Below are 12,202 nucleotides of genomic sequence, written 5' to 3'. Positions count from 1 at the left end.
AACCTCTCATCTTCTACATGCCAGTTTCATTTATCAAATGATTATGATATTGTGCTCTTGGAAGAACTTTTTCACTAGGCATTTTGTCATTATATTGTATTTTAATCACCAGAATCATGATTATAAACTGTAGCATTCGATGACATGGTTCCATTGGTTATATTCAGAGATTTCAATGATTAGAAATAATTTTATTTTTCAAATAAATTGTGTAAGCAAAATAAAGGAAACTCAAGGATTTAAGCTGGTAATTAGCTTTCAGAAGAGTGCATCTGAAGCATGGACCATGTAATTATCCTAATAATAGAGATTACAGAAATAAATGCTGTGGTTTACCAATTGTCTTCTAGTATAAATTTTAGTAAATGTAATTAAGAAGGTTGTGTTTATAATTATTTCAAACAGGATAAACTATTACAGCCCAGCAAACCATAAAATTCAGCTTGCAGATGAGGTTTTTGGGTGGGCATGCAAGTTTTTGGTCTTATGTTTATTTCAAACAAGAAATAATAGCAAGGTATGTGCATTCAATAGATATTTGTTTTTAAGTTTTATTAGAGTTACTTGACAGTTGTTTTTATGATTATTAAATTGGGCTATCATAGAAATGTACATAGAAAAGTTTTACATAGTAATGAAATACGGTAGAAATATGTTGGGGTATTAAGAAAAATGTCTTTAAGGATCTTGATTAATTAACCTGTTAGAGTCTAGATGGGTACAAGATTCTTTCAATCATATACTTAAATATCACATATTTGACTATTACATAACTTGGTACTGTTTCTCAGAACACTAGTCTGTTCTCTGGATGTGGGAAAGTCAATAGCAGACTCTGTCTGCTTCTCAGTAAAACCCAGCTGTGTTTCTGACTGGATTATGTTGTCAAAGGTGTGGAAGGGATTTCAAATCCTGATGGCTTTTCAAGTGATTCTGAGTGATTTTATGCTGAATATTGCAACAGTGTACATTTGGTGAGTAATGATGAATACTGAGACAAGAATATTTTAAGGTGCCTAACTTTTGTGTGAAAATTAACTTCATAATTTACAGGAGGATTTTTGAACACCACCACCACTTATTCACACCGAAATAGACCGTATCTTACTCGCAAATTACTATACCTTCTTGAATTTTTAGAATCACAGATTGCTTAAGCTGAGACCAATCTTGGAAATTACAGAATAAATAAAACTTTTATTTTATAGATGTGGTAACTGAGAGATCATAATTCATAATTGCACAAAGATATATCTTGGTTACAGATGGAATACTTAAAGAGGTTACTGTTATTTTAAATTCTTCATTTTTTTGCGAGCTATTACATTTTTGACTTGACTGATAATGCTCACATTTTGGATTTTTCATATAAAGTGTGGAACAGTGTGAAAAATGGTAGCTTCTAATGATTAATAGTTTTATGGAATACTATCAAATAACAGTTTATGGCTCATAAAAAATGTACCATTTTTAATTGATGAATATAATGCCAAACCATGCTGATTTATGTATTAAAGCAACGAGCACTTCATGCATCTAATTATTGCGCATAAGAGAACTCTTAGAGCCTTTTACAGGAAGAGTTCCGAGAAACAGAATCATTCATCAAGTTGACCTACATTTGTTTTTATACCAAAACAATTAAAATCAATCTTTTGAAAATGATATTTTATTTCAGCAGTGGTGATGCTCTCTTGCTCATTGTTCCCCATTCTCACGAAAATAATTTGTGGGGTTGATATAGGCTGTGAGCACTAAGCCTAAGCTGTGTCTGACATGCGTGTGTGAGCTGTGGAACATGTAGGTTGTTGGTCATGGAAACTTCTGTGCAGGACACAATGGTATTTATGGACTCAAGGGTTAGTCTGTCTGTCTGTTTTTGGCCACACCCACAGCATATGGAAGTTCTCTGGCAGGAGATCAAACCAGTGTGGCAAGCTGCCTCCTACACCACAGCTCTGGCAGTGCTAGATCCTGAACCCACTGCACTGGGCCAGGGATAGAACCCGTGTCTCCATGGTGACCTGGGCTGCTACAGAGACAACACTGTGGCCTGAACCTGCTGTGCCACAAGGGAACTCCAAGGGTTAGTCTTTTAAAATAACAAGTGACTTATCCTTTGGGGATGTGTGGGGGAAGATCTGCTTTTCTCTCTGAACCATCTCTCCCTGGATGCTGCTGCTGGAATTGGTAATTGGCATGGTGTTGGCACCATCCTCTACTGTGGGGCATGATGCATAGCTGTGGGCATGCTCCAGGAAATGACCTTATCCTGATTCTACTACTTGACCTTTTTTGGATAGAATCCATTTCATTTAGTCTCTAATTTCAAGTTAATTTGCCGACTTAACTGAGTAATTCAAGGAATTGAAAGAAGTTTAAGATTTTAAGTGATAGTAAATATAGGAATGCTGTTCAAGCACATTAAGAATGATTAATCTACCTTTAGGGCTTTGTGGTCAATCATTAATTTGGAGAAAATATGCCATAATACTAAATTATTTTAATAGGCAGCTTTTCTTGTTTGTTTTCAGTGTTTTTCTTTGGAACAAGATTAGTAAATAGACTTTGCACATCTATGGTTTTACATTTGCAAATGTTTTAGAATCAGAACAGTTATTTCTTGCTAGTCAGGTCTCCAAGGAGGCAGCGTGTGACAGTATGTTCCTCCATAATCCTAAGAGGTTGACACGGAAAACTCACCATCCTTTAATTAGTCCTTTTTCCCCTGAATCTACAGACACGGTATTCTGTAGTCCAGTGTACTTTGACTTTTTTCAAATTTTGGTATTTCCAACTCCTATGCATATTATAATCAAAATTATTTTACCGCTATACCAGGCAAGCAGTGGTTCTAACTCATGTCTTTATAAACTGTAAACTTTGTACCCATGTAAATGTGGTCATGGCTTTTTATATTGAATTGTTTATGGTGTTGGAAATATGTGTATTGTGTTTAGTTGCTTTTAAAAATGTTTTCAAAGATTGCATTATGATTTAGCAAAGCTACTACATATATAGAAAAAGAAGATAATTCCTTGGTCCTCAAAAAGTAGGTGCTTTTCAGGCCTAAGAAACAAAGACACATGTAATAAGGACTCTGTATTCCATTTTGTTCTGCCAGACTTGTGGAAAGAAACCACAAGCCTGGGCCCAGGGAGGAGTGTGGAGGGGAGGGAGGGCAGGAAGGGGCAGCCTCCACCTGCAGGAGGCCAGCCTGTTGCTACTGGACCTATTTGTCCACCTGGGAAATTCAGCCTCTCAGTGTCCTTTTGATGTTGCCTTCAGAATCCTCTGAAATACATCAGACATTTTCTTCAATTAAATTTGCCCCAAGGCCCACTTTTTATTTCTCAACTCAAGTTACTGCCAACTTTTTAAAGCAATAAATCGCCAGGAGTGTAAATCGGCCCCAAATTTGGCCCCTTTTAAGATCAAACGCAGGCGTGTTCCCCTGTGTTGCTTTTGAAATCAATTCCTTATGTAGATTAATGCAGAAAATTAAAGTTCCATAATATGCTCAAAAGCTCCACACTTGCTCTCTGTTTCGTCTTCGTCTGCTTGGCCCCAGAGAGAAGGGCCCCCTGTGCCTGGTTGGGAGCAGACTCCACAGCCTGGCATGCGTCCTCCGCAAAGCTCATTTTCTTCTTTATCCTTCAAAAGATGAAAACACAAATCCAAACCCTTCATGGGTATTATTTTTTCTAACTTGGTAAGTAATTATCAGAGCATTTAAGAATGGTTAATAGAAACCCGGGGTGACTAACTGTGGAAGCTGTGACCACATTTCAAAGCCAGTATCACCACTTACAATTTTGGAAACACCTCTCTCTTTTTCTAAGCAATGTGATTTTCTAAAAGCCACTCTGTCCTATGTCTGCTTGCTTTAGCCTGATCGTGATACAGGCTCAAACACATTCTTAAAAAAAAGAGTCTAGTTTTCTTACCTTCCTTCCCCACATTTTATGATTTTGACATCCTTTTTCAACATCTTCATGGTTGTCCATTTGCTGTTCTTTGTGTTTATCATCACTTTTACAATAGGGTTTTTTTGTTTGTTTGTTTGTTTTTTCTTTTTAGATCTGCATACTGGCTTAGTTAAGTAATTGCTTTCCAATTGTGACTTCCTGCATCCTATTTCTTCTTACTTCTTTTTTATTTAGAGAAGCCCTTTCAGTATTTCTTTTAGAATGTGTTTAATATTGCTGTACTTTTTGACTTTTTGTTTGTTGGAGAAATTCTTTATTTCTCCCTCTGTTGCAGATGATTTTCTTGCTGGGTAGAATATTCTAGGCTGCAAATGTTTCCCTTTTAAAACTTTGGACTGTAGTGTTTCTATAGAGAAATCAGCTGATAACCTTATGGAGTTCCCTTATAATTACCGCTTTGCTTTTCTCTTTCTACTTTTAGAATCCTCTCTTTAACTTTTGCCATTTTTATTATAATGTGTCTTGGTGTAGGCTTATTTGGGTTCAACTTGTTTGGGGCCTTCTGGGCTTCTTGTATCTTGATACCTATTTCATTTAGATTTGGAAAGTTTTCAGATATAATTTCTTCAAATATATTTTCAATCCCCTTTTCTTCTTCTCCTTCTGGAATCCCTACTATGTGTAAATTGGTCCACTTTACATTATCCCATACATCTCCTATATTACTTTCATGTTTTTTCATTTGGTTTTCTGTCTGCTGTCCTGATTGGGTGATTTCCATTATTCTATCTCCCAAGTCACTAATTCGTTCCTCTGCATTATTCATTCTGCTCTCTAGTGCCTTAACTCAGTTTGCACCTCTGTGAAAGAATTTAAAAATTTTTCTTGTCTCCTCTTTATATTTTGTACTTCCTTTCTAAAGTAATCTGCGCTACTGTTCCTGTCCACTCTTAATTCCTTCATAGTCACCCTTAAGTCCTTCAGCATTTTCACTATCTAATTTTTGAACTCAATGTCTATTAGACTACAGAGGTCTGTTTCATTTTTTTGCTGTTCCAGGTGAGTTCTCCTGTTCTTTTAACTGGGAATGGTTCCTGAGCTTCTTCATTTAGCTTATGTTTTCCTTTTCTGTGAGTTTAGAGAAACACAACTCTTGTAGTCTTGGAGTGCTATTTCTATACAAGAGTGTCCCTTTGTATTTTGTGGTGGGTTAGTATTTATTTTTGGTGTGGGAGTTTGGATATTTGCTGTCTCTTTATTCAGGGTGAGCAGGCTGTTATCCCCTTAACAGGGTGCTGAGTGTGTTTCCAGGGAGAAGGAGGCAATGGGCAGGGCTAGTAGTCAGTGCCTGATTGCTGGGCTCTTGATAGTAGCAAAGACGCCAGCTTTGATGACGAAGATTCCCCCAAGAAAGAACAATGCATGTCTGCCCCAATCCTGATTCCTATCTGAAAACATGTTTTTCTCCTTTTTACTGTAAAACTCCCTGCTCTTCTTCCCAGTGGAGGGCACAGTCTTTAAGACATTACTGCTGTGGCTTCCTTTGCCTGGCAAAGCAACAATAGCCATCTTTTTCTCCTTCACCCAAAATTCCATGTTTCTGTTTGGCACTGGTGAACAGAGGCTGAGTTTTAGCAACAATTATAATACTAAGTTAGGACCTGGCTATAACCAACTTCTGTGAAAGAAATTTAGGTTCATGTAGAAAAATTGTGAGTGGCTTTTACTTACTATTTCAAATTTGGTAATTGCTAAAAGAAATTTTTGTAACACATTTAGATTCTACCATTTTATAAGTAGTTTCCTTTAAAATGTGGATTTTGGAGTTCTCATCAGAGTGCAGCAGAAATGAATTTGACTAGAACCACGAGGTTGGGGGTTCAATCCCCGGCCTCGCTCAGTGGGTTAAGGATCCAGCGTTGCTGTGAGCTGTGGTGTAGGTCATAGATGCTGCTCGGATCTGGTGTTTCTATGGCTGTGGAGTAGGCTGGCAGCTACAGCTCCAGTTAGACCCCTAGCCTGGGAACTTCCATGTGCCACCAGTGAGGCCCTAGAAAGACCAAAGACAAAAGTAAAATAAAATAAATAAAATAAAATAAATAAAATAAAATAAAATGAATCTCACAGGTATATTATAAAAGTAAAACACAGCAATTCAATTATGAATATCGATAGAAAAACTTTAAACATATTACCAAATGTTGTGTATCTGTATTCATAGCACCACTATTCATAATATCTAAAAGACAGAAGGAACCTAAGTATGTTCAGCTGGTCAATGCATACACAAAATATTGCATATACACCTTTAAAAACAGTTAAGTTTGTGTACATGTTACAACATGGATGAATATTGGGAACATCATTTAATAGGGAGAATAAGTCAGATATAAAAGGATAAATGTTATATGAGTCCACTTATGGTACTTAGAATAAGCAAACCCATATATACAAAAAGTGGAATTGAAGTTACCAGAGGCTGTGGAACAGGGTCATTGTGGAGTTATTATTTAATTGCTATAGAGTTTCTCTTTAGAATAATGAAAAATTCTGGAAATGAACACATTGTGTTTAATTCCACTGAACTCCACATTTAAAATAGTTAAAATGGTAAATTTTACTTAGTATATATATTATTGCAATAAAAAGGTTATAAAATATTACCAAATGAATTTCAATAGCACATTACAAGCAAAATAAATTACACCCAGACGTAGTTTTATTACAGGAATGCAAGACTGGTTTAGTACTTAAAATTTTTTTTTAAAAAACCACTGAATTTTAGGCTCAAATCAGACATTGGGTAACATAAATCTTCTATTTTTCATGAAATGAACATGGACACATGTATTAAGTATATTATTTATAACCAGTGGGAGGAAATTGTTTATTTAATAAGTGGACACAAAAACTAATAGAACTGATAAATGAATTCAGATAAGTAGCAGGATACAAGATTAAGTTTTAGAAATTGATTGCATTTCTGTATACTAACAATCAAATATTAGAAATATACTGTAGAAAAAAAATTTCTTTTAAAATCACATCCAAAAAAATAAGTACATAGAAATAAACCTGACCAAGGAGGTGAAACCTAAGACTTATATGCTAACATCTATTAGACATTAATAAAGAGAACTGAAGATGATTCAAATAAGTAGAAAGATATCCCATGCTCTTGGATTAAAAGAATGAATATTATTAAAATAGCCACATTATTCAGAACAATCTACAGATTTGATGTGATCCCTATCAAGTTATCCAAGGCATTTTTCACAGAACTGGTATAGATAATCCTAATATTGATACAGAGCCATAAAATGACCAGAATTGCCAAAACAATCATGAAGGAAAAAAAACAAAACAGGGGACATAACTCTCCCAGATTTCAGACAATACTACAAAGCTATAGTGATCCAAACATTGTGGCACTGGTACAAAAACAGATATATGGACCAGTGGAACAGAATAGAGAGAACGAAAATCGATCCAGACAACTGTGGTCAGTTGATCTTTAAGAAAGGAGGCAGGAATATGAAATGGGAAAAAAACAGTCTCATTTAGCAAGTGGTGGTGGGAAAGTTACAGTCACATGCAAAGAAATGAAATAGAATACACCCTCACACCATAGACAAAAATAAACTCGAAATGGCCTTAAGCTTTAAACCTAAGACATGATACTGTAAAGCTCCTGGAAGAGAACATAAGCAAAACATTCTCTGATATAAATCATACCAAAGTTTTCTTAGGTCAATCTTCCAAGGCAATAGAAATGAAAACAAAAATAAACAAATGGGACCTAATCAAATGTACCAGCTTCTATACAGCAAAGGAAACAATAAACAAAAACAAAACACAAGCTTTGTACTGAAAGAAAGTATTTGAAATGATGAAACAGACAAGAACTTGATTTTCAAAATATACAAATAGCTCATATACTGCAACAACAACAACAAAAACACAATTGAAAAATGGGCAGAAGCCCTAATTAGACATTTCTCCAAAGAAGACATGCAGATGGCCAACAGGCACATGAAAAGATGTTCAGTGTCACTAAGTATTAGAGAAATGCAAGTCAAAACTACAATGAGGTACCAATTCACTCTGGTAAGAATGGTTATCATTAAAAAGTCTATAAACAGCAAATGCTGGAAAGGGTGTAGAGAAAAGGGAACCCCCTTATACTGTTGGTGGGAATGTAATTTGGGGCAATGACTATGGAAAAAATTTTGAAAGTTCCTCAAAAAACTAAAAACATAATTACTCTATGATCCTGCATTCCCACTCCTGGGCATATATCTGGATAAAACTATAATTCAAAAAGATACATTCACCTCTATGTTTATAGCAGCACTATTCCAAGACATGGAAACAGCCTAAAAGTCTATTGATTGATGAGTGGATTAAGGAGAGAGAGAGAGAGAGAGAGAGAGAGAGAGTGTGTGTGTGTGTGTGTGTGTGTTTCCATACATACAATGAAAAACTAGTCATCCAGGAAAAGAATGAAATAATGCCATTTGTGGCAACATGAATGGACCTAGAGATTACCATACTAAGTGAAGGAAGTCAGAGAGAGTAAAACAAATACCATATGACAAAACTTGTATGTAGAATCTAAAATACAACACAAATGACCATATCTACAAAACAGACATAGAGAACAGACTTGCGGTTGCTAAGGGGGAGAGAGGTGGGAGAGAGGGAGGTTGGGAGTTTGGAATTAGCAGATGTAAACTCTCTTATATAGGATAAACAAGATTCTACTGTATAAACAAGATCCTACTGTATAGCACAGGGAAGTGTTTTCAAATCCTGTGATAAATCATAATGGAAAAGCATGTAATAAAGAATGTATACACACATATAACTGAATCACTTTACTGTAAAATAGAACTTAACACCACATTGTAAATCAACTATACTTCAATTAAAAATGCTGGAGAGAGAACTAGTGAGGCATTTGTGGCAAAATAAAATAAAGTTAAATCCCTACCTTATCTTTTACACAACCATGGATCTCAACTGAGACTAAGATTAAATGCCCCCAAAATAGTACTAGAGTAACTTGTGGGAAATTTATTTCATAATATTTAATTGAGAGAAAGCATTTCTAAGAAAATATTGAAAAAACTTGAAGTCATAAGTAAATGATTAAAATATACCATAAAAGTAAAACTTCTATATAAGCAAAAATATTACCCAAATTAAGTCACAATCCAAATACCAAACCAGTGTAACTATTTGAGAAATATTTGAAATGCATGACAGAAAGGCTTTTTCTAATTGAACAAGAAGACAGTGATATCAACAGTATCACACATGTACTTGTTTAAAGCAAATGGAAAAAACTCTGAACCTCACATATCAGAAAATTCAAATTAAGATGAATTTGAAATGCTTCTGTTCTCTAGCAGACTGACAAAAACATTTGTTTATAACCTACATGGCAATGGTGTTAGAGCCTGGAAAGAAATAATCCCCTGAACACTAAGAACAGGAGATTTAACCATTCTAGAGAGCACTTTTGCAAAATCAATGAAAATCACAAAGGCACAGATTTTTGGAAGCAGTTGGATAAATAATATATAGCAGTTTATTTTAGAATTACATATTTGCACAGATAAGTGCTGTTAAGTGACAGTTTGAAAGATTATAGTTTTTTCCCTCTTGACTAAAAAAGGAATATTTTTATATTTATATACAGATACATATGTAAGATTATAGACAGAAATAGGTAATAAATGGTAGGGGGCCCTTTTTTATTACAGGTTCTTTTGTGTTGTTTCAATTAGTTAATACTACCATGTTATTTTTCTAGTAATAACAATATTTTTAAAATAGTTTAGGTTGACTGAAAAAATTTAAAATAGAAAAAAAAATTGGTTCTACTTAAAATATTTTTCCTAGACTAGAGGAACAAATAATAAAAATTAAGGATTATTAATTTTTTATGGCCACACCCTTGGCATATGGAAGTTCCCAGGCCAAGAACTGAATCCAAGCCATAGCTGCAACCTATGCCACAGCTTCGGCAACACTGGATCCTTAACCCACTGCACCACAGCAGGAACTCCTGAATGTTTTTATGTTTATCCAATACTTTATAGTTTTAAAATGTTGTAACATTTAATTTTAACAAAAATCCTAGTAATTCTATCTTCCCATTTTATAGTTAAAGCAATTGAGTCTCAGAGGAGCTCAGAATCACATTATTAGGAAATGACTGATCAGGATTCATATCCAATGACTCTGGTTTCAAAGTCTCTTGTCTTTATCTCATTATTTAGTGTGGTTTTATTATTATACTGTGCAAGTGACATCTTAAAATATACAGTAGAAAATTTGACCCCAAATATGACACATCAAAATCTAGTATGAACTTAAAAAATAGATGAAAATTTTATTTTTATAAAAGACTTATACTCTTTTTTCTGATTTATGAATAGAAATAGTGCTCAAATGAAGAGTATAGCCTCAAGTATTCAAGAGAACAGCCTCAAGAGGAATAATTAACTTTAAAACATCATAAAATAGTCCTTAAATCTGGGACCTCACACTTAAGGTTTTTGTGGGTACCGGCTGTGTATCAAACACAAGCAAAGCACAGTGAACTGTTTCATTTCCTCAAGAACACCATGGTTTAAAAATATTTAGGGAACTTTCCTAATGCCACACAGTACATCAGTGATAGTGTTAACATTGAAATTCAGGTTTAATTGCAGTAGTGCCTCTTTCCTGTGAATTAAACCATTGTTAGGTTTCACTTTCTTTTATATGAAAAGGTCTTGAGATCACTTTGGACACAGATTGCTATGATTGCAAAGGTTAACAGATAGAAAAACAGATGTATTTCTCTTCTGGTATTAAGTGGGGTAGAGTAATTGACTGACTAGTTGGAATATATCTCATAGTTGCATGATCTAACCTTCTACTCAATTTAGGAGTCCTTTCTACAATATCTGTGATACTCATCAGCCTTTATGAATACATCTAGTGATTAAAAAGAAAGTTCATTGTAATATAAAACAGTTGAGTCTAATAATGAGTAGACTGTTCAATTACTTTTTTCTCATCAAAGTATAATCTTTTTCCCTAAAAGTTGCTGTTAGTTCTGGTTTTGCCCTCTGTATCACTAAGAACTCACTTGAAACACAGGAACCATGGTCTAGCTTGAACTGTCATTGATGTATTGTTTTCATTTGGTTTCTGGACACCATAATTTATTTTTATTTCCTATTATGAAACTAGTTCCATTTCTCAGCCTCCTCTGCTAGTTTGTACTCTTCCATGCAACTTCTTAGTTGGAGTTCCCCAGGGATTGTCTCTGTCTGCACTCACACCCCCTTGGTCATTTGTGGACCCCCTTGGTCACCTGTGGTGTGGCTTATGCGGGAATGGCTTTAAAGGCTGACGATCCAGCTGAGACCTCTCTCTAAGGAGCTTCCTACTTGCCATCACCGCACAGATGTCTGAACAGCTCAGAAGGCATGTGTCCTTCACCTGCCATCTACCTGTCTCGGTTGTTGGCAAATCTTCCTTTTACTTGGTCAGGTCAGAAACTGTGGATTCCTCCTTGATGCCTCTCTTTCTCCAACATATCCCAAGCAACCGCCAAGTAAATCTGGCTATTTGCTCTTCAACTATGAGAATCAGATGTTTCTCATCACCTCAGCGGCTGTTACTCAGGCCTGGGTTGCCATCTTCTGTTACTGGGATCACTGTGTTGGCTTCTTAGCTGATGTCTGCCACTAAGCATGCTTTCATCTCTCCTCACCCAAGTACTCACAGTCCTTCAACTTCTTTAGCTTTTTCCCATAGTGTGCATCATCTTCTAATGTGCTTTGTAATGTTCTTATTTGTTATTTTTATGGTTTTTCCACACTAGAATGTCAGCTCAAAGTGTCCTCGTCTTTCTAAATCAGTCACGTGTTCCAGTCACCTGGCACACAGTCAAGTGGCTAGTAAATATTTGCTGATGAATGTAGAGTAGTTACACAGCTGCTTTTCTAAGATGCTCTTGCTGGAGCAAATAGAGTTTTAGTGGAGGATGACCCAGAACAAGGATTCCCCTTTGCTTCTTCTTACAGGATTTGCAGGGAAGACCCATCTTGGTTGTAGCAGTGATGTCACAGATCCTTTGAAGGAGACCTAGCATCACTGTTCTCATCGAAGCCTCAGGGCTGCTCCCATCTTAGCTGAGTCCAAGTACAAGAAGAAAGCAATTACAGTGAAATTTTACTCAATTCTAATGCCCGGATAATTGCTTACTTTGT

General features: G+C 35.5%; 1 protein-coding gene across 6 annotated transcripts in view; it reads left to right on the top strand.

Annotated features, from left to right (window-relative positions):
* The window catches only part of KHDRBS2 (KH RNA binding domain containing, signal transduction associated 2), a 546,959-nt gene that overhangs the window by 110,027 nt on the left and 424,730 nt on the right, over positions 1–12,202 (top strand). The window lies entirely within an intron of this gene.

This window comes from Sus scrofa, chromosome 7 (assembly GCF_000003025.6).
Source record: "Sus scrofa isolate TJ Tabasco breed Duroc chromosome 7, Sscrofa11.1, whole genome shotgun sequence".
In the NCBI taxonomy this organism is placed as follows: Eukaryota; Metazoa; Chordata; class Mammalia; order Artiodactyla; family Suidae; genus Sus; species Sus scrofa.
Note: the sequence above shows the minus strand (reverse complement) of the source record. Positions and strands in the feature narration are given on the sequence as shown.